General features: G+C 40.7%; 1 protein-coding gene across 2 annotated transcripts in view; it reads right to left on the reverse strand.

Moving 5' to 3' along the window:
- Positions 1-25,369, reverse strand: part of LOC105492168 (single-pass membrane protein with coiled-coil domains 2) — a 79,596-nt gene that overhangs the window by 47,567 nt on the left and 6,660 nt on the right. The window contains exon 1 of one of the 2 annotated variants that reach the window (XM_071072002.1): positions 8,951-9,041. The exons of the other annotated variant lie outside the window; for it this stretch is intronic. The gene's annotated coding sequence lies outside the window, so the exon portion shown is untranslated. Of the gene's footprint in view, positions 1-8,950; positions 9,042-25,369 lie in introns of those variants that run through there. 2 annotated transcript variants of the gene reach the window in all.

The following is a 25,369-nucleotide window of genomic DNA, read 5'->3' on the forward strand; positions in this document are numbered from 1 at the left end:
GCTATTTCTTTTCAATTTTGGGGAGCTGTTACTCCTATTACATACAAGGCTACAATGAATATCCTTGTTGGTGCTTCTTTTTGCACATACAAGACTTTGTTGTTTTGTTTTTGGGGCTAGATACCTACAAGTAGATTTGGTGGGGCAAGAGAAACTGAGTTGCAAAAAACCTACACCACAGCGCACAGGTTTTAATGGTAAAGTTGATCAAAAAGATAATAAGCTTGGTAAACTTATAAACTGTGTTCTTCTGAAAGCAATTTGTGATTTTATACTAAAAGCCCTATAAATGTATCTTATCTTTTGACCCAGAAAATGTGCCTCTAGGGATATTCAGATCTTTGTGAAGACACCTCTCTATAAAGATATTCATAGCTATTCTATTTGTAATAGTACTAAATATTTTGATGGTCAGAAAGCTTGCATCAATATGCCCACTGGACTATTAAAATATTAAAAATCTTTCGTTATGAATGATACATAGATGCTGCTTGGAGTGCTTCTCCAAAATGCCGCCACCTGCCTGCCTCCTGGATCCTCCTGTGAAATTAGGCCCTGCCATTCAAACACCAAGGTTAATGCCTGGAACAGTCTGGGGCCTCCAGAACCCAGCTCTGGTCTGACAGCCTGGTCATCCTGAGTGGCGGGTCCATGCCCTCCTGGATGTTAAATACTTTCTATGTATTTTCAACTTAATTCCTGGAAATAATGTAAAAGTTCAACAATAGGAATTGATTAAAAGAATTATGATAATAGAAGTCCATGCAGCTATTAAAAATGGTGGTCTGCCATGGAGTACTATGCAGCCATAAAAAGGATGAGTTCATGTCCTTTGCAGGGACATGGATGAAGCTGGAAACCATCATTCTCAGCAAACTAACACAAGAACAGAAAACCAAACACCACATGTTCTCACTCATAAGTGGAGTCGAACAATGAGAACACATGGACACAGGGAGGGGAACATCACACACTGGGGCCTCTTGGGGGCTGGCAGGCTAGGGGAGGGATAGCAATAGGAGAAATACCTAATGTAGATGATGGGTTGATGGGTGCAGCAAACCACCATGGCACATGTACGCCTGTGTAACAAAACTGCATGTTTGCACATGTACCCCAGAACTTAAAGTATAATAATAAAAAGAAAAAGAAATTTGCCAATCCAAAATATAGACAATAGGAATTAAGCAATGTGTTTAATACCACAGAAAAGGCAGGTAAAGAGAATTGCAAAAGGTTCACATGGAAACATTTTAAAACTCCAACCCTATCGCCCATTATCATCCTATAAATAATTGGATGAATTGTCCTTTTCAAAAAAAAAAAGGTGCTCTGAAGATATGATTGGAATATATTGCCAAGTGAGGGGAAAAAGCAGTATACAAAACAATATTCATGATGTAATCCCATTGGAAACATATTTATTCATATTGATTCACAGAGAGGGCCAGGCATGGTGGCTCACACCTATAATCTCAATACTGTGGGAGGATGAAATGGGAAAATCACTTGAGCCCAGGAGTTCGAGAGCAGGCTGGGCAATATAGTGCAGCCCGTCTCTACAAAAAATTTAAAAATAAGCTGGACATGGTGATGCATGACTGTGGTCCCAGCTACTCGGGAAGCTGAGGTGGGAGGATCACTTGAGCCAGGGAGGTTGAGGCTGTAATGAGCCATGATTGTGCCACTACACTCCAGCCTGGGTGACAGGGTGAGACCTCGTCCCCCTCCCCCACAAAGAAAAGATTTATAGAAAAAGGCTAAAAGAAACAAAAATGTCAGCAATGGTTATATCTGGATGATGAGATTATACTTGATTTTTGACACTTGTTCTTGTTGCTTACCTGCAGTTTTCTTTTCTTTTTTTTGCAATAAGTTTGGCAAGTCTTATAATTAGGAAAACAATGTGTTGCTTTAAAAATAAACTAGAACTAAAGTTAGTTAACAGGAAAAGGCAGCCTTTTTTCTTGATTTGTGCAACATTTGCTGTACTTGCTTGAATTCAGCTCCCTGGGGCAGGGACTAAAGGGTAAGCCAGTAAGGCTGACAGAAGCTCAGCAAAAACATCTGGAGGGAGGGAGGCTGGGGATGGAGGGAAGAGAGGCAACCGTATCGGCCAGCCTTCTGTCTCCTTTCACTCGTTCCACTTCCTTTTGTTCAGTCAGTTCATTTTGGTGAGGCCGCAGGCATTTTTGAAATTCTGCAGCGTGGGGAGCTGCCAGGATCAGCCTTTCTGTTCTTTCATGTCTGAGCATATGTGACAGTTTTTCAGAGAATATATATAAGGGAACGTTCCATTCTCTAGCTGGGCTTTCATCCAAGGTATAGATTTTCAGAGCTGTGGACACAGCCACTGAAATAGCACTCACATGCCCCAGCACAGGATGGGGCAGCAGCTTTTATCTCAGCAGGCTCTGGTTAGAACGGTCTTTTCATAATGATAAAACTTTGAGCAATAGGAAGCATACCCAAGCCACAAGGAATTCTCTGGACCACATTTGGAGGGCTGACACGGAACATGCCTTCCCATCCAGCCGATTCCTGGAGGAGGTACTCTCATGGCCAGGGATCTTGTATGATATGATGGATGCTTGACTCCAGAATTTTACCTGCTTAAGAACTTGCAGCCAATCTACAGGTATGTCTCCCTTTGGCCATTGGGACAGCAACTTGAAATGCTCAGTGAGACCCCAGGAGGAGTGGGCCATAGGCTCTAATGCTCTGAGATCGTTGGCATCAAACAGAACTCCAGAACCATAGACTTCATGGGACATTTTTACAACCATGGGCCTAGGAAGAAAGCTCCAATTCCCATAGTAGGTGGTTCCTTAGTGATGTGATATCAGAAATGAACCTTCTTCTGAAAAGAGAACCACCATACAATCCAGCAATCCCACTACTGGACATCTCCCCAAAGGAAAGTAAATCAATATATCAAAAACATACCTGGCTAGGCATAGTGGCTCTTATCTGTAATCCCAGCACTTTGGGAATCTGAGGTGGGAGGACTGCTTGAGCATAGCGGTTCAAGACCAGCCTGGGGAACATAGTCAGATCCTATTCTACGACAAATAAAACATTAGCTGAGTGTGGTGGTGCACACCTATAGTCTCAGTTACTTGGGAGACTGAGGTGGGAAGAATGCTTAAGCCCAAGAGGTCAAGGTTGCAGTAAGCCATGATTATGCCACTGCACTCCAGTCTGGGCAATCGAACAAGACTCTGTTTCAACAAAAACAAAAAGATACCTGGACTCATATGTCTATCACAGCACTATTCACAATAGCAAAAATACAGAATAAACCTAAGTGTCCATCAGTGGATGACTGGATTAAAAATGTGACAGAATGTGGAAAGATAGACCATGGAGACTCAGGAGGGTGAAGGAGTGGGAGGGGAGTGGATGATGAGAAATTATTTAACGGGTACAATGTATGCTATCCGTTAATGGATACCCTAAAAGCTTGACCATTACACAATGTATGCATATAACAAAGTTGCACTTGTACAATTTATACAAAATTTATACAAACTCAATTTATACAAAACAAGAAGTGAACCTTCTTTAGCCCCACTTTCCGTAGTACCCACCCTATGACTCTGCAATCCTTCTGATAAAGCTTCATTCCTCAGTATGATTAAAGAACAGGTCCTTACACAATTGTAAATATCCTTGGAACAGTGTCCTATCAGCTATGATCTCTTAAATATGATTGAATTTAATGCATCCCACTCCTGCCAGTTCACAGATATTCCCTGCAGAGAGGGGTAGATGTAAGGTGACTTGAAGAGTGGTAATAACAGGTTCCTATCATGGATTTCACTTCAGGAAGACAGGCCTAGGAGGATTCTAGAAGAGAAGCCAAGAATGAAGGTAGTTGGGACAGGAGTGGCCACGGAACCAAGAATATGCACAGTTCTCATTATTCCTCACTAATCCTTATTATTCACAGATTGCATATTTGCTAATCCACCTACTAAGTATGATTTATTTGCATCCCCCAAATAAATATGCTTCATGCTGTTGAGGCAGACATGTGCAGAGTGGCAAAAAGTTTGAGTCATACAATGCATGTTTTCATTTAAAGTGGACTCCAAGTGTAGTGCTGAGGCACTGCCCAGTGTTCCTAAGCCCAGGAAGGCTGTGAGGTGCTTTGTGGAGAAAATACACGTGTTAGATAAACCTTGTTCAGGCATATCTTATAGTGCTGTTGGCTGTGAACTGGATGTTAATGCATCAACAGTAAATATTGAGCACAGTGTCTTTAAATAGAAACACACATAAAATAAGGCTACATATTGATCATTTGAAAAAAATATGACTAGAGAGGGGACCAGCAGGCGGAGGTTGGGAGAAAGAGAAGAGATAGAAATGGATGACCGTTATAACCCCAATGGGGAGTGCTATCCAGCCCAGGGTCTCCCTCTCCCCAGAATGTCAGGCTGAGGCTCCAAAAGATAATGTTATAAAAGAAGAAAATGTGACTAGAGGCTAGAAAGAGCCTAACCCTGTATTTCCCCTGGGAGCAACAGTTTGCATTTGCTAATTCAGAGCTCACAGCGACTACAGAACAGAACTACCACGTATAATGAGAATCAACTGCAATCTGAAATTTTGGACAGAGAACGAATAGTAAATGGCAAACAACTATCTATAGTAGTAAAATAAATGACAGATATATTTGTATCGTTCTATTATTTACATGAGAAAAGGTGAATGAGAGCCTCAGCTTGGCAATTTGTAAAGTTTATCAAAGTCTAGAATTCTTTGGAATAAACCAGTGTCTCGTAAAGTTTCTAAAATTTCTCTTTCACTCCTCCCAAGGAATTATTCAGGGCACCAACCCTTTCCCTGTGAGGACAGCCTCGTTCATGGACACCCCTTTGCAGTACTCACTGTATGAAGCCAATCATACAAAAAGACCAAGAAAACACCACCTAAAAAGATTCAGCCCATTTTACCTTAATATAGAATTTTTATCACTTAATTTTATCAGACAGGCAAATATTCTTGAAAGTCAGTTTCTAAATAGCTATAGGAATAGTTACTTAGAAAAACTCCAGGAACAGTCCTTGACCAACGAGCATTCTTTCTAACATCACCTAGGTAATTGAGGGATTCTCTGTTCCTGGGTTAGATAAAGATTGGCAGCACCGCTCCCTCTGTGGGGACCCTGGGCTGTGATCCTCCTCGTGCTGATTTACCAGTCCTGAAGTACGGCTTCCCAGGAGCCGCTGAGGGTAAAATCAATGTTAACTTACATTCACCTTCATCACACCGTTTGCACTGAAGGAACACTGCTAGACTTACTAGTGCTGGATTCTAACAAACTAGGTGAGAAGAAGCCCCAGCTAGTTGATAAAATTCATTTGTAATGAGGACACAGAGGTCCAGTGGAAACTGGGCATCAGAAGAAACAGGCGAGGTCACGTGGTGCTTGTCAGGCAGCCCAGCCTAGTTGGTAGGGGTGGGCAGGGAGGGAGGAGGGCCAGAGAAATAGGGTGCCTGCCTCCTTCCCAAGGTAGGGATTGGAAAGCCTGAATCAAGAAAGGAAGGTCAACAGCCTTGAGGAGAATATGTTTCAGTGACCAGGTATGACCCTCAGAACAGGGCAGGCAGCCAGAGGCCCCACAGACCTCTCCCCTGAGAGAGGAGCAGAGCTGAGCCGGGAAGAACGCTGTGTTCCTGCATGTGGCCCACAGAATTCATTCCTCACAGCATTTGATAAGCTTGACTTAAGAGGAGACCATTATGATTGGAGTAGAAGTCATGAGCTAAATCTGGCCGATGAATGGACGGAGGTGAGAACGAATAAAGGGAGGCAGCAAAGGCAGGGCTGCCTGCTCGAGTCTTTCAACAGTCCTACAGGAAGGGCTTAGCTAGAGATCTGGACCCATGTAGCCAGGGATGAAAGCCCAAGAAATGGGTTCAGCCCCTCCTTTTGGTTCTCCAATGGGGGAAAACTGGCATTGTAAGAGCCTGTCATTGTATTATAGGACAAATGGAAATACCCAGCCAGAGAAACAGAAGTCCAATGTGCCAAGAGGGGAGTGGGACACAATTTGGGTTATCAGTGCATTATTCAATGGATTTATAGTAGATATTTTAACTCCCCCCACCCCCACTTCAAGGGACCAGATGAGAGCTAAATCTGTATAAATCCTTGGGTGTTATCTTTAACTCAATCCAAGGCACAATAGATTTTCAACCACATTTTCTCTGTGCAGAAAAAGTTTCCAAGAAGGAAATGGAGGAGAAGCCTTATTACTCCCTTCTGTCAGTCTCTTACTCTGAACCCTCCATAAGCAGTTTCCTGTGTTTCTCACAATTAATTTTATAATTTAATTTTTGCAGAGAATTCTGTATCATTGAGAGAGTATGTCAACTTGTTCCTATAATTTTTTCAGAAGTACACAGTGGGTGACAGATTTTGTCCCTTACACAGATAAAGATAACGAAAGTATGAAATGTTTGTTCATCCAAATGTTATTTATCCAAAGATCAGAGCAAGTGTTTGGTTTGGGTGTGGTAGTTCAAAGAAGCATCTTGATGACCTTTGCAGCTTATCTAATAACGCCAGCATTATGTTCTCTGTGATCATGGAAGTGGTGCAGGGGTGGCCTGATTTATTATACAACAGTCTTTGGTTTAGCCAGTCTAGCACACTTAGGACCGTATAATCAGGTCAAGTTTTCTCACCCACACAAAGCCTGCAGGGTGGCTGAGACCTAGGGTGGCTTTAGTCCTCAACTTTTTGAGCCAACAAACACTTGAGTCTGCAGTGGACGGACAGTTTCCCTCCGCTTGCCTTCTCTTTCTCCTCTTTCAAAGTCCCTTCGTCTTTTATCCCTTTGATTCCGGTGTGACCATTCCATTCGTCTCTCATTATTTGGCCAAGTGGTAGACTACGTGTGGGAGTGGGAGATTGAGAGGTTGAGAGAATCATGTGGTTGGAGAATGAGGGTAGAGGATGTTAGAGTGAACTCCGAATGAATTATCAAAAAGACCATAAGACCTTTCTCAATGCAAATGTTAACCTCCAGCTAGTACATATTAAGCTGATTATTCTGCTTAAAGCTCATTTGTTTACTGCCTCACCTTGAACCACACTATAAAAGGTTCCCTTGTTTACTTTTGTTTGGAACTGGAGAGAGGATTTTAAAAATGTAATCCCAAGGGTCCCAGAGCCTGGCTTAAGGAGCTTAAGGGTCTGCTGGCCCCAGTTTAAGTTTTGTTCTCCTGACACAATGCCGAGAAAGGCATTGATTCCAGCTCAGTTCTCAGGTTTGTTTATTTGGTTTTACTTTTATGCAGTTGGGGGAAAACAGAAAGAAAAATGGCATTAAGCTCAAGTGTGGCCACCCTTTCTATTTCAACAAGTAGTATTCCACCCAACTCAGTAAAGACTTGCCGCTTGGGAGAACTAAGGCAGAGGGCACTCTTCTTTATTGTGCCAACCCTGACTTGGCAGACATAGCATTCTGGGTTTACATCTATTACATCACTAATCCTGACAGCAACCCTGTAGGGCTGATATATTTCTCAACTTGATAATATTCTCAACTTAACAATGAGTAACAACTTCTGGGAGGAAGGTGACTTGTTCAGGGTCCTACAGCTAGTAAGCAGTAAATCAAGAACTTAAGTCCAAAATTCTCGAACCAGAGAGCTAATACTTTATCTACTTGTTTCTAAAAACATGTATTTAATTGATAACTATTTTTGAGCATCTGCTATGTGCCAGGTACTGTGCTGGAGTGGAGAACGCAAGCATGCGTCAAGATACAGTTCCTGTCCCTGCGGAGCTTGCAGGCCACTAGGCTCTGGTCAGGAGCAATGTGTTAAGTGCTAGGGAAGGTTGCGGTGGCAGCACATAGGAGAGGCACCTGGCTGAGTTTCTGGGACTCAGACGCATCAGTCCAGAGAAAGTACATCTACAGGAGCCTGAAAACAGTTTCTTAAATTTTACTGTAAATGTGAATCATTCTAGGATCTTGTTAAAATGTGGGTTCTGATTCAGGAGGTCTGGAGTGAGGCCCAAAGTTCTGCTTTTTTTTTTTTTGAGAGTCTTGCTCTGTCTCCCAGGCCGTGATCACCGCTCACTACAGCCTTGACCTCCTCTCATCTCAGCCTCCCGAGTAGTTGTGACTACAGACGTGAACCACCATGCCTGGCTAAGTTTTTGTATTTTTTGTAGAGACAAGGTTTTGCTGTGTTGCCAGGCTGGTCTCAAGCTCCTGGACTCAAGCGATCCTCCCACCTTGGCCTCCCAAGGTGCTGGGATTACAAGTGTGAGCCACCGCACCTGGGCAACTCTGCATTTCTAACAAGCTGCCAGAAGAGGCTGTTGCAGCTGGTCCATGGATCACGCTGTTAGTAGTAAGGCTCTAAAGAGCAAGAAAGGGTTAGCCAGCTAGAGAGGTGTGTTGGTGGTGAGAGCTTCCCCAGTAAAGATGCAGAATGGGCAAAGACTTGGGGAGAAAAAGATCACGATCATCTTCAGGGAACTGTGGTTTCCCCAGTAATCCTGGACTGGGGCATGAGGAGGTGAGGTAGTTCAAGAAGGGGTTGGAGGCGAGAGTGAAGAAGTAAATGGAAATCCATCATACAGGGCCCCATAAGTCTTCTTAAGGGGCTGTAGACACTGAGGGCAGTGAGATGCCATTCACTGTTTTAAGCCGATGAGTTCCTTTATCGGATCTGTAAGCACACTGACTACAGTGTGGAATATGCATTAGAACAGTGTTTTCAACGGTGTCTCCATGTCAGAATCACGTGGGGAACTTTATAAAATGCCAATGCAAAGCCACCGCCCCTAACCCCCACCCCAGACAATTCAAGAGGATCGCTAAGGCAGAGGTTCTCAAAGCATGATCCCTGGACCAGCAACAGCAACAGCATCAGGGAACTTGTTAGAAATGCAAATTCCCAGGCCCCATCCCAGACTTACTGAATCAGGAACTCCGGGAGTACGCCCAGCAGCCTGAGGTTTCAGAAGCTCCCCAAGGGACTCACGTACAGCTAATGTTTGAGAACCACTGGATTAGAGAGAGAAAAGTGAGGAGAGAGAGAGGATAGTTGACCAATCAGAAGCAGAGAGATGATGATGTCACAGAACCCACATCAGCTCTTATTAAACTCGAGGATCAACATCATCTTGATAGAGCCCCATAGTGTCTCAAAGTGGGGAGGTTAGGATGCTGGTTAGTCATGGGGTATTTTCAGAGTGGAAATTGATCAGTGATATTTTGTCAGGGATTGATCCAATTTATAAACTAGGTAAGTTTCTGTGTTATGGATTGAACTGTTTTTCCCTCCCAATTTGTATGTTGAAGACCCACCCCCCAGTGTGATGGTGTTTGGAGATCAGGCCTTTGGGAGATAATTAGGGTTAGATGAGGTGATGAGGGTGGGGCCCTCATAATGAGATTAGTGCCCTTATAAGAAGAGGCACCAGAGAGCTTTTTCTCTTCCTCCTCCATCCTCCTCTCCCCTTCCCCTCCTCTTCCTCTGTCCCCAATCCCTGCTTCCCAACTCCCACCATGTGAGGACACATTAAGAAGGCCACCATTGGCCAGGTGCAGTGGCTCACACCTGTAATCCTAGCACTTTGGGAGGCTGAGGTGGGTGGATCACTAGGTCAGGAGTTCAAGACCAGCCTGGCCAATATGGTGAAACCCCATCTCTACTAAAAATACAAAAAGTAACTGGGCATGGTGGTGGGTGCCTGTAATCCCAGCTACTTGGAAGGCTGAGGCGGGAGAATCATTTGAACCTGGGAGGCAGAGCTTACAGTGAGCTGAGATCAAGCCATTGCACTCCAGCCTGGGTGACAGAGCAAGACTCTGTCTTTAAAAAAAAAAAAAAAAAGAAAGAAAAAGAAAAAAGAAGGCCACCATCTACAAGCCAGGAAGAGAGCCCTCACCGGAAACAGACCATGCTAGCACTTGGTCTTGGACTTCTATTCTCCAGAACTGTGAGAAAATAAATTTCTGTTGTTTAAGTCACCCAGTCTGTGGTATTTGGTGATGGCAGCCTGAGCTAAGACACTTCTGGAATGGTAAGTGGGCTTGTTGGGACACACAGGTCCCTGTGGAGTTAAGTGTTAAAATGGTTTGTCTGTGGCCTTATCTTGGGACACATGGGTCTAAGTGAGTTGCACCTGTAACAAATTGAGCTTATATAGTTTATGTTGCAAGTTTTCAGTTTTGAAATTGTGGCTTTTGTTTCACATTTTAGAATTCTAAACTAAGGCTGTGATATGAATTATTGAAATTCAAAACTCTTAATAGGGTTTCCAGATAAAATATAGAACACCCAGTTAAATTTGAATTTCAAGTAAACAGTAAAATGTTGAATATAATTACATGCCAAATAGTGCATGGAATATACTTATTCTAAAAAAAAATTATGTTTTATCTGAAATTCAAATTAAACTGGGTTCCTGTATTTTTTAAAATTTTATTGGGGTACAATATACATATATAATTTGCCATATTTGCCATTTTTAGATGCAGTTCAGTAGTAATAAATACATTGATATTCTTTGTTTTCCCTTTATTCTCCTCCCTTTCTCTGCCTCTGGTAACCACCAATCTACTGTCTTCATGAGAATCACTTTTTTTTTTAGCTCCCATATATGAGTGAGAACATATGATATTTGTTTCTCTGTGCTTGGCTTATTTCACATAACATAATGGCCTCCATTTCTATCCATGTTGCTGCAAAGGGCAGGATTTCATTCTTTTTTTATAGCTTAATAATATTCTACTGTGTATATATATCACATTTTCTTTATCCATTCATCCATTGATGGGCACTTAGATTCATTTCATATTTTGGCTATTGTGAATAGTGCTGCAATAAACATGGGCGTGAAGCTATCTCTTTGATATATTGATTTCCTTTCTTTCACATATAAACCCAGGAGTGGGATTGCTGGATGATATGGTAGTTCTATCTTTAGTGTGCTGAGTAGCCTCCATACTGTTCTTCATAGTGGTGGTACTAATTTATACTCCCACCAATAGTGGATGAGGGCTCCCCTTTCTCCATGTCCTTGTAGGCATCTGTTACTGCCTGTCTTTTTGATACAAGCCATTTTAACTGAGCTGATAGATATGATCACACTGTGTTTTTTATTTGCATTTCTCTGATGATTAGTGATGTTTGCAAATATTTTCTCCCATTTTGTGGGTTGTCTATTCACTTTGTTAGTTGTTTCCTTTGCGTGCAGGAGCTCTTTAGCTGGATGTAATCCCAATTGTCTGTTTTTGCTTTGATGGCCTATACTTTTGAGGTCTTACACAAGAAATCTTTGCCCAGACCAAGGCCCTTGAGTATTTCCCCAATGTTTTCCTCTAGTAGTTCATAGTTTCAGGTCTTAGATTCAAGTCAGTAATCCATTTTGAGTTGATTTTTGTATATGTTGAGAGATAAGGGTCTAGTTTCATTCTTCTGCATATAGTTATCCAGTTTTCACAGCACCATTTATTGAAAAGACTGTCCTTTCCCCATTGTATGTTCTTCATGCCTTCGTCAAAGACGAGTTGGTTGTAAATGCATGGATTTATATCTGGGTTCTCTATTCTGTTCCATTGGTCTATGTGTGTCTGTTTTTATGCCAGTATGCTGGCATACTGGCATAAAATCATGCTGCTTTGGTTACTATAGCTTTGTGGTAAATTTTGAAGTTAGGTAGTGTGATGCCTCCAGCTTTATTCTTTTTGTTCAGGATTGCTTTGGCTATTTGAGGTCTTTTGTGGTTCCATATAAATTTTAGGATTGTTTTCTCTGTTTCTGTGAAGAATGTCATTGGTATTTTGATAGGGATTGCATTGAATCTGTAAATTAATTTGGGTAGTATTGTAATTTTAACAATATTAACTCTTTCAATCCACGAGCATGGAGTATCTTTCCATTTTATTGTGTCCTGTTCAATGTCTTTCATCAGAATTTTATTGTTTTACTTGTATAGATCTTTCACTTCTTTGGTTAGATTGATTCCTATGTGTTTTGATTTCTTTTACAAATTGTTCACTGGTGGCATATATAAATATGATTGATTTTTGCATGTTGATTTTGTGTCCTGCGACTTGATTGAATTGATCAGTTCTAACGGTTTTGTGGTGGAGACTTTAGGTTTCTCTAGGTATAAGATTTGTCACGTACAAACAAGGCTCATTTGACTTCTTCCTTTCCAATTTGGATGTCCTTTGTTTCTTTCTTTTGCCAAATTACTCTGGGCAGGACTTTCCAGTATTATGTTGAATAATAGTGGTGAAAGTGGACATCCTTGTGTGGTTCCTGTCTTTAGAGGAAAGGCCTTCAATTTTTCCCTATTCAATATGATGTTAGCCATGGGTTTGTCACAGATGGCCTTTATTATTTTGAGGTATGTTCCTTCTATACCCATTTTGATGAGCCATTTTATCATAAAGGATGTTGAATTTTATAAAAATGTTTTTTGGCATCTATTGAAATAATTATATGGTTTTTGTTCTTAATTCCATTAATGTGATATATCACATGTATTGATTTGTGTATGTTGAAACATCCTTGCATCCCTGGGATGAATCCCTCTTGATCACCATGAATGATGTGTTTAATGTACTGTTAAATTCAGTTTGCTAGTATTTTGTTGAGGATTTTTGCATCTATGTCCATCAGAGATATGACCTGTAGTTTTCTTCTTTTGTGGTATTTTCTTGTCTGGTTTTGGTATCAGGGTAATGCTGTCCTCATGAAATGAATTTGGAAGAATGTCCTCTTCAATTTTCTAGAATAGTTTGAGTACGGTTGGTATTAGTTCCTTGAATGTTTGGTAGAGGTCAGGCACCGTGGCTCATGCCTGTAATCCCAGCACTTTGGGAGGCCAGGATGGGAAGATCACTCGAGCTCAAGAGTTCAAGATCATCCTGGGCAACACAGTGAGACCTTCTCTCTACAAAAAAATCCAAATATTGGCTAGGTGTTGTGGCGCATGCCTGTAGTTGCAGCTACTTAGGTAGCCAAGGCAGAAAGATCACTTGAGCCCAGGAGGCTGAGGCTGCAGTGAGCCATCCACTGTACTCCAGCCTGGGTGACAAAGTGAGACCCTATCTCAAAAAATAAATGAATCAATGGTTGGTAGAATTCAGCAGCAAAATAATAAACTCCTAGGCTTTTCTTTGGTAAGAGACATTTTATTATGGCTTTGATTATTGGTTTGTTGAGGTTTTCTATTTCTTTATGGTTCAATCTTGGTAGGCTATATGTGTTCTGGAGTTTGTTTCTTCTAGGTTTTCCAATTTGTTAGCATACAGTTGTTTATAATAGTCTCAATGATTCTTTGTATTTCTGAGGTCTCAGTTTCTTTGTCCCATTTTTCATTTCTATTTATTTGATTTAATTTGATTTGAGTCTCTTTGTTTTTTAAAATTAGTCTAGCTAAAGTTTTGTTGATTATATCTTTTCAAAAAGCCAACTTTTCATTTCATTGATTTTTCGATCTCAATTTCATTTATTTCTGCTCTGATTTTTATTATATCTTTCCTTTTACTAATTTTGGATTTGGCTTGTTCATGCTTGCCTAATTCCTTGAGGTACATCATTACGTTCTTTAGTCTACTTTTCTGATCTAGGGATTTGTTGCTTTTAACTTCCTTGTTAGTACTGCTTTTGTTGTATCACATAGATTCTGGTATGTTGTATTTCCATTTTCCTTAGTTTCAAGTCATTTAGGAGCATGTTGTTTAATTTTCATGTTTGATTTATTTTCCAAGGCTGCTCTTGTTATTGATTTCTAGTTTTATTCCATTGTGGTAAGAGAAGATATTTGACATGATTTCTATTTTTTTGAGTTTATGCAGACCTAAGATATGGTCTATTCTGAGAAATATTCCATGTGCTGATGAAAAGACTATGTATTCTGCAGCAATGGGGTAAAATCTGTAAATGCCAGTTAGGCCTATCAGATATAGTGTGTAGTTTAACCCCACTGTTTCCTTGTTGATTTTTCTGTCTGGATGATCTATCTATTACTGTGAATGAGGTGTTGAAGCCTGTACTATTATGGTACTGCAGTCTATCTCTTCCTATTAATGTTTACTTTATATTTTTGGGAGCTCTGGTGTTAGGTGTATAGATGTTTATAATTTTTATATCCTTTTGCTGAATTGACCCCTTTATCATTATATAGTGACCATCCTTATTTTTTTGATAGTCTTTGATTTGTAGTCTATTTTATCTGATATAAGTATAGTTACTCATGCTTGTTTTTGGTTTCCAGTTGCATGGAATAGCTTTCTCAACCCTATCACTTTCAGTCTATGTGCATTTTTATAGGCGAAGTGGGCTTCTTGAAGGCAGCATTAGTTAAATATTCTTTATTTATCAATTCAGCTCCTCATGCCTTTTTTTTTTTTTTTGAGATAGAGTCTCACTCTGTTGCCCAGGCTGGAGTGCAGTGGCACAACCATGGTTCACTGCAGCCTTGACCTCCCGGGCTCAGGCAATTCTCCAATCTCAGCCTCTCAAGTAGCTGGGACTATAGGCATGTGCCACCATGCCCAGCTAATTTTTATATTTTTTGTAGAGACATGTTTTGCCATGTTGCCCAGGCTGGTCTCGAACTCCTGAGCTCAAGTGATCTGCCCAACTCAGCCTCTTAAACTACTGGGATTATAGGCATGAGCCACCATGCCCAGCCACTCTATGCCTTTTAATTAGAGAACTGAGACAATTTACATTCAGTGTTAGTATTGATAAGTAAGGACTTACTACTGTCATTTTGTTGCTTGTTTTCTGTGTTTTGAGACTCCTCTCTTCCTTTGTGGTTAAGTGATTATCTCTAGTAGTATGTTTTAAATTGTTGCTTTTTATTTTTATTGAAGCTACTATAGATTTTTATGCTGCGGTGACCATGAGGCTTATAAAAACATTTTATAGCTATAAAAGTTATTTTAAAGAGATGACAACTTATCCTAGATCACAAATAAAACACTAGAAACAAAGGCAAAAAACAAAACAAAACAAAAAAAAAAACAACAGAAAATTCCACATTTTAACTCCACCACCCCCAACACACATTTTGACTTTTAGTTGTCTCAATTTATTTTAATATTGTCTATCTCTTAACAGGTTGCTGTATCTATAGTTGTTTTTGTTAGATTTACCTTCTGGGCTTCATTCTAGAGTTATAAGTGGACTGCACACCACAAATACAATAATAGAGTATTCTGGGTTTGTCTGTGTATTTACTTTGCCAGTGGATGTTATACCTTGAATAGTTTTCCTTTGCACATTAGTGGTTTTTTCTTTCAGATTGAAGAACTACCGTTAGCCTTTCTTGCAAGACAGAACTGGTGTTGGCGAATTCTCTCAGCTTTTGTTTTCTCTAAAAGATTTTATCTCTCCTTCAAATGTGAATGACAATTTTGCGGATACAATATTCTCGGGCGACAGGTTTTTTTTGTTGTTGTTTCTTTTAGCACTTTGAAAACGTTTTTCTACTCCCTCCTGGTCTCTGTGGTTTCTGTTGAGAGGTCTGTGGCCAGATGAACTGGAGCTTTTTAATATATTATTTGCTTCTTATCTCTCACTGCTTTTAGGATCTTCACTTTATCTTTAGCCTTTGGGAATTTGACCATTAAATTCCCAATTTATTTGTAGTTTTATTTGGGTTGAATCTGTTTGGTGTTCTAAGACTTTCCTATACCTGCATATTTACATCTTTCTCAAGTTTAGGGAAATGTTTTATCATTATTTCTTTGAATAAGCTTTCTACCTTTTGCTGTTCCTCAGTTTCCTCTTAAACACTAATAATTCTTAGATTTGGTCTTTTGAAGTTTTTTTCTATATCTTGTAGGGGGTCTTTGTTCCTTTTTGTTCTTTTTCTTTTTTCTTCTCTATGTATTTTCAAATGCCAGTCTTCAAGCTACTGATTCTTTCCTCTGCTTGGTTCATTTTGCTGTTGAGAATCTCTAGAGTTTTTCAACTCAGCAAATGTATTTCTCACTTCCAAGATTTCTGTCTGAGTAAAAATTATTTCAATGTCTTTGTTAGATTTCTCCGATACATTTTTGAATTGTTTTTCTGTGTTATCTTGGAGATCGCTGAATTTCCTTAAAACTGCTATTTTGAATTCTTGGTTGGAGAGCTCACAAATTGCCATCTTGTTCGGGTCAGTCACTGGATTTTTGCTTTGTCTTTTTGGCAAGGTCATGGTTTCCCATTTGCTTTTGTTTCTTGTGAGTATATGTCTATGTCTTTGCAATGAAGGATTAGTTATTCAAATCACTGCCTCCTTTTCAGTTCTAGGTGACCTTAAGCTCAGGTTCACCTTGGCTATAATAAATGGTTGAAGCACTGCCTGTCCCAAATGTGGAAGGTCCCAAAGGGATTATCCCAGCAGTGTGGGAAGGCTGGCTAGAGCTTCGTGCCCAGGGGGCCTGGGGAACATACCTCCTACAGCCACTTTTATCTGGTCTCCTTTGGCCAAGTTACAGAGCAGAGTTTCTGGGCTGAAGATGGTAGCCCTGCCTCCCTATTTGTCTCTGCCTATCCTTAGGGATATTTCTCCCACGAAACAGTCCTAATGCTACTTGTGGGTTAAGGCAAGGACAGTTCTCCTGCCAGAAAAGCCAGAAAGGTGAGGAAGCTTATTAACCATCTCAGTTTCACTTTTCCAGCGTAGGAACCAGAAGTTGGAGGGGGATTTTCCATGTGGTTCATGTCTTGCAGAATGGGGTGGAAGGGGCATTGCAGATGCAGATGTCTGGTTCTCCTACCACTGTCTCAGAGTTCTTCCGTTTCTCTGTCGCCACAGGAACTGTCTCATCCTCATACTTGAGCTCTGGTTTGTTGCTGGTGAAGATCTCAGTCCTATATATTTGTTTGTTTGTTTGTTTCGTGGGGGAAATGGTGGTTGAGTGGGGGGAAAAGCCAGCTTGCTTCTGTGTGGCCATTTTGGAACTGGAAACTCCAATCTCCTGTATTTGCTAAACCGGCAAGTCTAACCTGTAAAGGATTGATATAGATAGATGAATGTTTGTTGAATGGATGACTAATGTAGTTGATCAGATGTATAGAGTAAAAGGGAGAAATGAGTGAATGATGTCTTCCAGGTTCCTGGTTTGGAAACTGGGCAAATATTGGTACCCTTCAGAAAAATAAGGACAATAGAGGAAAAGCAGGTTGGGGAAGAAAGGCAAAGTGATGAATTGCATTTTGGACAGGTTGAGGTTAAGGTCCCCCTGGAACATATTAATAGATGTGACCAGTAGGCTGTTGGCTGCGTTGTTCTGGAGCTAAGGAGAAGATCAGGATGGAATCATAGGTTTGAGAGTCATCATCAATTGATGGTAGTAAAGCTATAGGAGTGGATGAAACCACAGAAAATAAAGCAAGTAGAAAGCAGGCCTAGGATGAAGCCTAAAGGAATTCTGACATTCGAATGGCCAGCTGGTTAAAGGAAAACCAGGAGTGAGATATCACAGAAGCTGAGGGAGGAAGATTCGAGAAAGGGAAGACGTGGTCTGCAGTGACTAACATTCCAGAGAAACAAATGTTAGAGAACACAAAGAGGTCACTGGTGACCTTGATGAGAAGCATTTCAGTGGAGGAGATGAGATAAGAAGTGAATCAGAGAAGTGAAAGCAGGAAGCCTGGGAGCGTAGGCAAGTCTTATAAAAACCCAACTGTGAAGAGGAGGGTGGTCACTGGAGAAAGACAGGGGCCTAAAGATGATTGTGTTTGTAATCAGAGTAAACAGAGTAGGTTTAAATGCCCACGGGGAGGATTTAGAAAAGAGGGAGATGTTGAAGATACAAGAGAGGGAGACAGACGGAGGTGTTGAGGGGAGATCGGATACAGAGCCCAGGTGAAGGGGTCTTTCGACCAAAGGAGCTCTCTTCCATTGTAGCAGGACAAGCCACAGACAAAACTCCTCAGACACTGAGTTAAAGAAGGAAGGGGTTTATTTGGCCTGGGGCATCGGCAAGACTCCTATCTCAAGTGCCAAGCTCTCCAAGTGGGCAATTCCTGTCCCTTTTAAGAGCTCACAACTCTAAGGATGTGCATGTGAGAGGGTCCTGATTGATTGAGCAAGCAGGGGGTACGTGACTGGGGGCTGCATGCACCGGTAATTAGATCAATTAGATCAGAACAAAACGAGATAGGGATTTTCACAGTGTATTTCCATACAATGTCTGTAATCTATAGATAATATAACCGATTGGGTCAGGGGTCGATCTTTAACTACCAGGCCCAGGGTGCAGGGCCGGGCGGTCTGCCTGTGGATTTCATTTCTGCCTTTTAGTTTTTATTTCTTCTTTCTTTGGAGGCAGAAATTGGGCATAAGACGATATGAAGGGTGGTCTCCTCCCTTACCATATTGACAGGAAGGAGGCTGGAGCTGCGCATGCAGGTGAACTGGCAGTTTAGGAAAAGGAAACTGCTTTATGGCAGGAGAACTCTGTGCACAGATTCTCCCCGCTAAAGAACCCCCTTCCCTTTGTGACCTGTTCATGCCAGTTGTACTTATAATATTTAACAAGGTGAGCTGAAGGAAATCAATTTAAAATAAAATCGAGTGAAATAAAATCAAACTAAATGAAAGCTACACTTTGCGAAAAATCCTTTAAAAGGTGAGTTGCTACTTTTTTGGGTCAAAGTAGGTGTGGGCAAAGTCAACTATAAAAGTTTGGATTTAAAAAAAAAAACAGAACCCCTAAAACTGAGTAGGACTTTCACCTGTATTGCTTTACCTAAAAAGTCCAAATTGGACATCATCAATGAAAAATCATTGTCATGATTTTTGCAAACTCCAACTTATGGACCTTCTCCAAAAGGTCTTGGCTCTAACTCAGATGATTAACAAATGGATGCCCACTATGTTTTGTTTTTGTTTTTGTTTTTTGAGACAAGGTCTTTCTCTGTCACCCAGGCTGGAGTACAGTAGCCCCATTATAGTTCACTGTGGCCTTGAACTCCTGGGCTCAAGTGATCCTCCCGCCTCAGCCTCCCAAAGTGCTGGGATTACAGGTGTGAGCCACTGCACCCAGTCCCACTTATGTTTTAAGTTAAAATAAAATGTCTACGTTATACATATGTTTCTTTTTTAGTGATTTCCTGCTTTAATAAGCCTTTTCAGTTCATGTAACAATGTGTAATCCCAACCACATCCCATAAGGGGATTTCTGCTGTACTTTCATGGTGAACATGGTGAAGTGATATGCACAGTCATCTCTTGTAAGGACAATGTGGTGACATGGAAAGTTTGAAGAAAGGGAAAAAGTTTGAAATTGCTGTTCATAGGGAATGGGCAAGATAACTGGCTTCATAAATATATGTAGCTCTACCGTCATGTCCTATGTGCCTATATCTAGCCCATTACCAGGAGGGGCACGATCTTACCACCTTACTCTTAGCTAGCTCACCAGCAACATACTTCGAGGTCAGTGGATGGAGCTTTCCTTTACTTGATACGTCTGGGTCAAGGGGATGGAGTGGATGGAGCATTCCTTTACTTGACCCATGTCATTACTTATAATTCATACAGAGTCAACCTTAGCCAGGCACCTGGAAGCTCATTCTTTCCCTGACCTCCCTCACTCTCTCCTTTCTTTTCTTCTTTTCGTTTCTTCTTCTTTTCTTTTCTACCCCTCTTCTCTTCTGCTAGACCCATCCTGTGAATGCCCATGCACCATGGTCAGGGCTGGAGGAAGGATTGTTTCTGGCTGCATTCTGGCAGGACAAATGTGGGTCTATCTGGTTGGTCACTCCTTACAGTTTTCCACAGGGTTCCCACCCATCCCCTACAGTTTCCATTCTTCAAAGTGCAGTATTAATAAGGCAAAACCAAAACAAAACAAAACAAAGTAAACTTTGTGTTGCTAATACTGATGAGCTCCCCACCCTAGGTGAGTGCCGCAGACTGAATGTTTCCTGATTCATATGTTGAAATCCTAACCCCACTGTGATGGTATTAGGAGGTGGGACATTCGGGAGGTGATTAGGTCATGATGGTGGAGTCCTTGTGAATGGGATTAGTGCCCTCATTAAAAGGGTCTCAGAGAGCAACCTTTCTCCTTTTCCATCATGTAAGGACACAGCAAGAAGACAGTTGTCTATGAACCAGGAATTGGAATCCTCATCAGATACTGAATCTGAGAGTATCTTGATTTTGGATGTCTCAGCCTCCAGACTGTGTGAAATAAATGTTTGTTGTTTAAGCAATCTATGGTATTTTTGTTATAGCAGCCCAAATGGAATAAGACAGTAGGAATGGAAAAGATCGAAGTGGGTAAAGAAAAACAAGAACCTCATGGGGCTGGGGGTGGAAGAGAGAAAAAGAGAGAGAGAGAGAGAGAACGGAGGGGTAACAAAGCAAAATAGGAATCAGATGAGTGGTGGCATTAACGAAGACAAAGAACAAACAAGAGAATGATTTTTCCTGTCCCTTTTAACAGAAAGAAAGGAAAACTCTACCTCTTTAGAGTTTAGAGTAGTGGTTCTCCATTATGGGGGTGGGGAGTTTGCACCCCACCCTTCCAGAGGACATTCGGCCCTGTCTGCAGACATTTTTGGTTGTCACAATTGGGGGTTGCTGCTGCCATCTAGCGGATAGAGGTCAGGGATGCAGCCAACAGTGCACCGGACAGGCTCCCATGGCAAAGAATTATACAGCTCCAAATGTCAGTAGTGCCAAGGTAGAGAAACCGTGCTCTAGAAAATGTGTCACTGTCATCTGAAAACTGTGAAGCATCCTCCAAAATGGGAACATTACCCAGGAGTTTAAAACGTGCCTGCCTAAGGAACCCCGGCTTCTCAGCACAGTTTATCCTGCCATGAAAAAGAATGTGAAGGTCTCCAAGAGGACAGGGAGATTTCAGGAGCCCCTTGGAAGGTGGTGGTTGTGAGTGGAGCCTTCCATGGCCTGGTAGCAGGTGCCGCCTCTGTGTAGCAGACAGCCTCCTACAGACACTCCCTCAGTCACTGCAGCTGCCCATGGTGCCATCTCTAGAGCAAACAAGCTCTCGTATTTGACTTAGAGGACCACCCTCCCTTAAAATGTCCTCTTGCTATTTATATAAGTTTGGATTATTTCCATAGCTGGGGAATGGCTACATTATTTTCTCCTTAAGCTGCCACAGATATTATTAGTCAACTTTGCAGTATTTTTTTCTTTTTCTTTTTTTTTTATTATAAACTAATTGTCTAAATCCAGTGATAAAAAAGAATGGAACTTTTTTAGTTGGTTTGTTTTCCTGAAAATGCTAGCATATCTTCTTTTTGTGTTCTAAAAATACATAGACAACTTCTGTACTCAATTTTGCTACAATAGGAGGGTCATTGTTCGGCTGCTCATTAGATGTTATATTTGGAAAGCTGTCTCTGTATTTTGCTCTTCAAATGTGAGGAAATTCTAATATTATCAAGATCACAAAGAATAAGCCTCAACAAGTCTAGATAAAATGGACCAAGCTAATACCAGACACGAAGCAAGCAATAGTTCACAGTAGCGTGTCTCAGAATCACCTAGAGGGCCCATTAAAGGTTTCTGGGCCCTATACTCAGATTCAGTGGGCTCAGGTGGGGCCGAAGAATTTGCATTCCCGACAAGCTCCCAGGTGACACTAACGTTATCAGTCCCAGGACTGATATTGGGAACCACTGTAGATTCCGACATTTATTTTTGATGGATTCTGTTTTGGTACCAGGTTATGTTTCAGAAATCAGCTCTTTACTTTTCAGAACCACGTAGTATGTTACTCTCTAATGGTTGTTCTTGTGACCACACATCTGAGATTGGAGAACATTAAGCTTTAAGATGTTTTGCACAGGGAGGTGAGAGTTGCAGTGAGCTGCGATGGCACCGCCGCACTCCAGCCTGGGTGACAGAGCCAGACCATGTCTCCAAAAGATGTTTTGCAATCTTGCATGTTCATGGCCACTGTTGGTATGATTTTTAATAACTATTTTCTGTGGCCTCTTAAGAAATATTTTAATAACAAATGCTCATCAAAACTGTATCTATGTAAATATATAATCTTGAGTTAAAGGAAGAACGGCCTCTAGGCAGTAGGCCTAAGCAGCCATGATTTCTCATCTGTGCAAAACACCAGCTAGATATCTAATTAATAATGACTTCATTCCTTTTGTGGCTTAGTTTTTCAATATTTGTAATCATTATAGTTTAAAACAATCACTTAAAGTTGGGTAGAGTTTTAGAATTTCCTTTCTCCTGACACTTTTGAAATGTTCATTCCTGGTTGAGAATATATGTGTATATATGTGTGTGTGTGTGTGTGTATGTGTGTATGTGTGTGTTTATGTGTGTATATATGTGTGTATGCGTGTGTATGTGTGTATGTGTGTGTGTGTATGTGTGTGATGTGTTTGTGTGTGTGTGTGTGTGTATACATCTGCATCTGCTCATGGTGTGGAGCATCCCTTTCATCTCTAGAGCAGATGCCCACTTATTTGACTTAGAGGTAGCCCCCTCCCTTAAAATGTCCTCTATCTATATAAGTTTGGATTGTTTCCATAGCTGAGGAATGGCTACATTATTTTCTCCTTAAGCTGCCACAGATAATATTAGTCAACTTTGCAGCTATACTCTTATGCTGTTAACGTTTCCTTCTTGTATTGTTAGCGACCAATCCTCTAAATCTAGTGATAAAAGAGAATGGATCTTTTTTAGTTGCTTTGTATTCCTGAAAATGCTAGCACACACACACACGTATATATGTGTGTACATGTATGTTTATATTTTTTCTTGTTTTTTAAACTTTAAAAATTATACATTTTCTTGGAGACCAAATTTCACAAGATAGTTAAGATGCAGAATAAAGTTGACTAACATTTTCCAGAGAACTGACACCAACGTTATAAATGGCCATTCTATGGTAAATACTGGAGAACTGTTTCAATAATACTGTTTCATACAAATCTAATTTCACAGTATTTTAATAGAAACAATATAGAAAATGAGGATTAATCAGTGAAATAATTTCTGTCTGGGAGGATTTCTCAGTGAGTTTCATATGCTTGTAATCATTGTGAATCTGCAGCTATGACTGTTTTCCAACGTGGCATGTTTGGAGAATTCGGCTTTAATGAATATGCTTTTGGAAGTGTTTTTGAAGACATAATGACAAACGGATTTCATGTAACCTGTCACCTCAGTTGATCGTGAATGGTTGCCTGGAGCTCTGTGTTGAGAAGGGTTCTGAAGCCCATTTGGGTTCAGCAAGCAAAAGCGTGATATTTCTTTAGCTGCATCTGCTGGGGATGTGGAAAGGATATGGTACAAATGCTGTGTGCTTGCTACCCCTCTTTTAGATATGAACAGGGATAGTTCTTTTTTTCTGTCTCCCATTTCTTCTTCTTATATAGTTGTATAAATTAGCCTCTCATATTTACAATGCTGAACTAACGATTTACAAATACAATTTTCATACTACATATTTCAAGAAATTTCCTAAGGTTTTCAAAATGTATTTCATGGCATTTGTTAAAAGTTTTTAATGTATTTTTTCCCAAATAAGTAGGATATGTGCTTCAGCAACTGAGATGGAAATAGACACCAAAAGCACAAGCAACAAAAGCAAAAATAGACAAGTAGGACTGCCTCAAACTTAAAAGCTTCTGCACATCAAAGGAAACAATCAGTGGAGTGAAAAAAAAACCTATGGAATGTGAGAAAATATTTGCAAATCAGGTATCTGATAGGGTGTTAACATCCAGAATACATACATACATACATACATATATATATATATATATATATATATATTTTTTTTTTTTTTTGAGATGGAGTCTCACTTTGTCACCCAGGCTGGAGTGCAGTGGTGTGATCTCAGCTCACTGCAAGCTCCACCTCCCGGGTTCACACCATTCTCCTGCCTCAGCCTCCCAAGTAGCTGGGACTACAGGCGCCCGCCACCACGCCTGGCTAATGTTTTGTATTTTTAGTAGAGGGAGGGTTTCACCATGTTAGCCAGGATGGTCTCAATCTCCTGACCTCATGATCCACCCATCTTGGCCTCCCAAAGTGCTGAGATTACAGGTGTCAGCCACTGCACCCGGACCCAGAATATATTTTTAAAAACTCAACAAAAAGAAGCCAAATAACTTGATTTAAAAATGAGCAGAGGACAGAAGATATACAAATGGCCAACAAACATCCGAAAAGACACCCAACATCACTAATCATTAGAGAAATGCAAATTAAAACCACAATGAGATATCACTGCACACCCATTAGGAGGGCCACTATCCAATAAACAGAATAATAGGAGTATAACAAGAGTTATAACAAGAGTTGGCAAGGATGTGGAGAAACTGGAACCCTTATGCACTGGTGATTGCAATGTAAAATGGTGCAACCACTATGGAAAACAGTTTGGAGATTTCTTACCTCAAAAAAAAAAGAAAAAGAAAACGGAATTATCATATGATCCAGCAATCCCACTTTCAATCCAAAGAATTGAAAGTAGGATCTTGAAGAGATATTTGCACACCCATGCTCCTACCAGCATTACTCGTAATAGCTAAGAGGTAGAAGTAACCTAAATGTACTTCAATGGATGGATGGATTTTTTAAAAAACATGATCTACAATGGAATATTATGCAGCCTCAAAAAAGAAGGAAATTCTGTCACATGGTACAACGTGGATGAACACTGAGGCTATGATGCTAAGAGAAATCCAGTCACAAAAAGACAAATACTTCATGTAAGTATTTGTATTTAAAGTATTCAATCTTATAGAAACAAAGCAGAATGGACGTTGCCAGTGGCTGAGGAGAAGAGGAAATGGTATAGAGTTTCAGTTTTGCAAGATAAAAACATTCTAGAGATCTGTTGCAAAACAACATGACTACAGTTAACCACTAAGCGTGTGATTCAGTAGTGTTAAGGTAGTAAATTTAGGCCAGGTGCAGTAGCTCATGCCTGTAATCCCAGCACTTTGGGAGGCCGGATCACTTGAGGTCAGGAGTTCGAGACCAGCCTGGCCAACAATGGCGAAAACCCATCTCTATTAAAAATTTAAAAAATTAGCCAGGCATGGTGGTGCACACCTGTAATCCCAGCTACTAGGGAGGCTGAGGCAGGAGAATGGCTTGAACCCAGGAGGCAGAGTTTGCAGTAAGCTGAGATCGCACCACTGCACTTCAGTCTGGGGCAACAGAGCTGTCTTTAAAAAAAAAAAAAAAAAGATAGTAAATTTTATGTGTTTTTTTTTCACAATTAAATATCTTTTGTAAAAGAAATTGCTGTGCATTGAGTTCAGGGGGTTGGGGTCCCTGAAAGCGCACGATAAGTCAAAGGTTTATCAAAATCACGGTTGAGAGCATGCATCGAGCTGCTTGGGTCTGGATTCT

Source organism: Macaca nemestrina, chromosome 10 (genome assembly GCF_043159975.1).
Source record: "Macaca nemestrina isolate mMacNem1 chromosome 10, mMacNem.hap1, whole genome shotgun sequence".
Taxonomy (NCBI): Eukaryota; Metazoa; Chordata; class Mammalia; order Primates; family Cercopithecidae; genus Macaca; species Macaca nemestrina.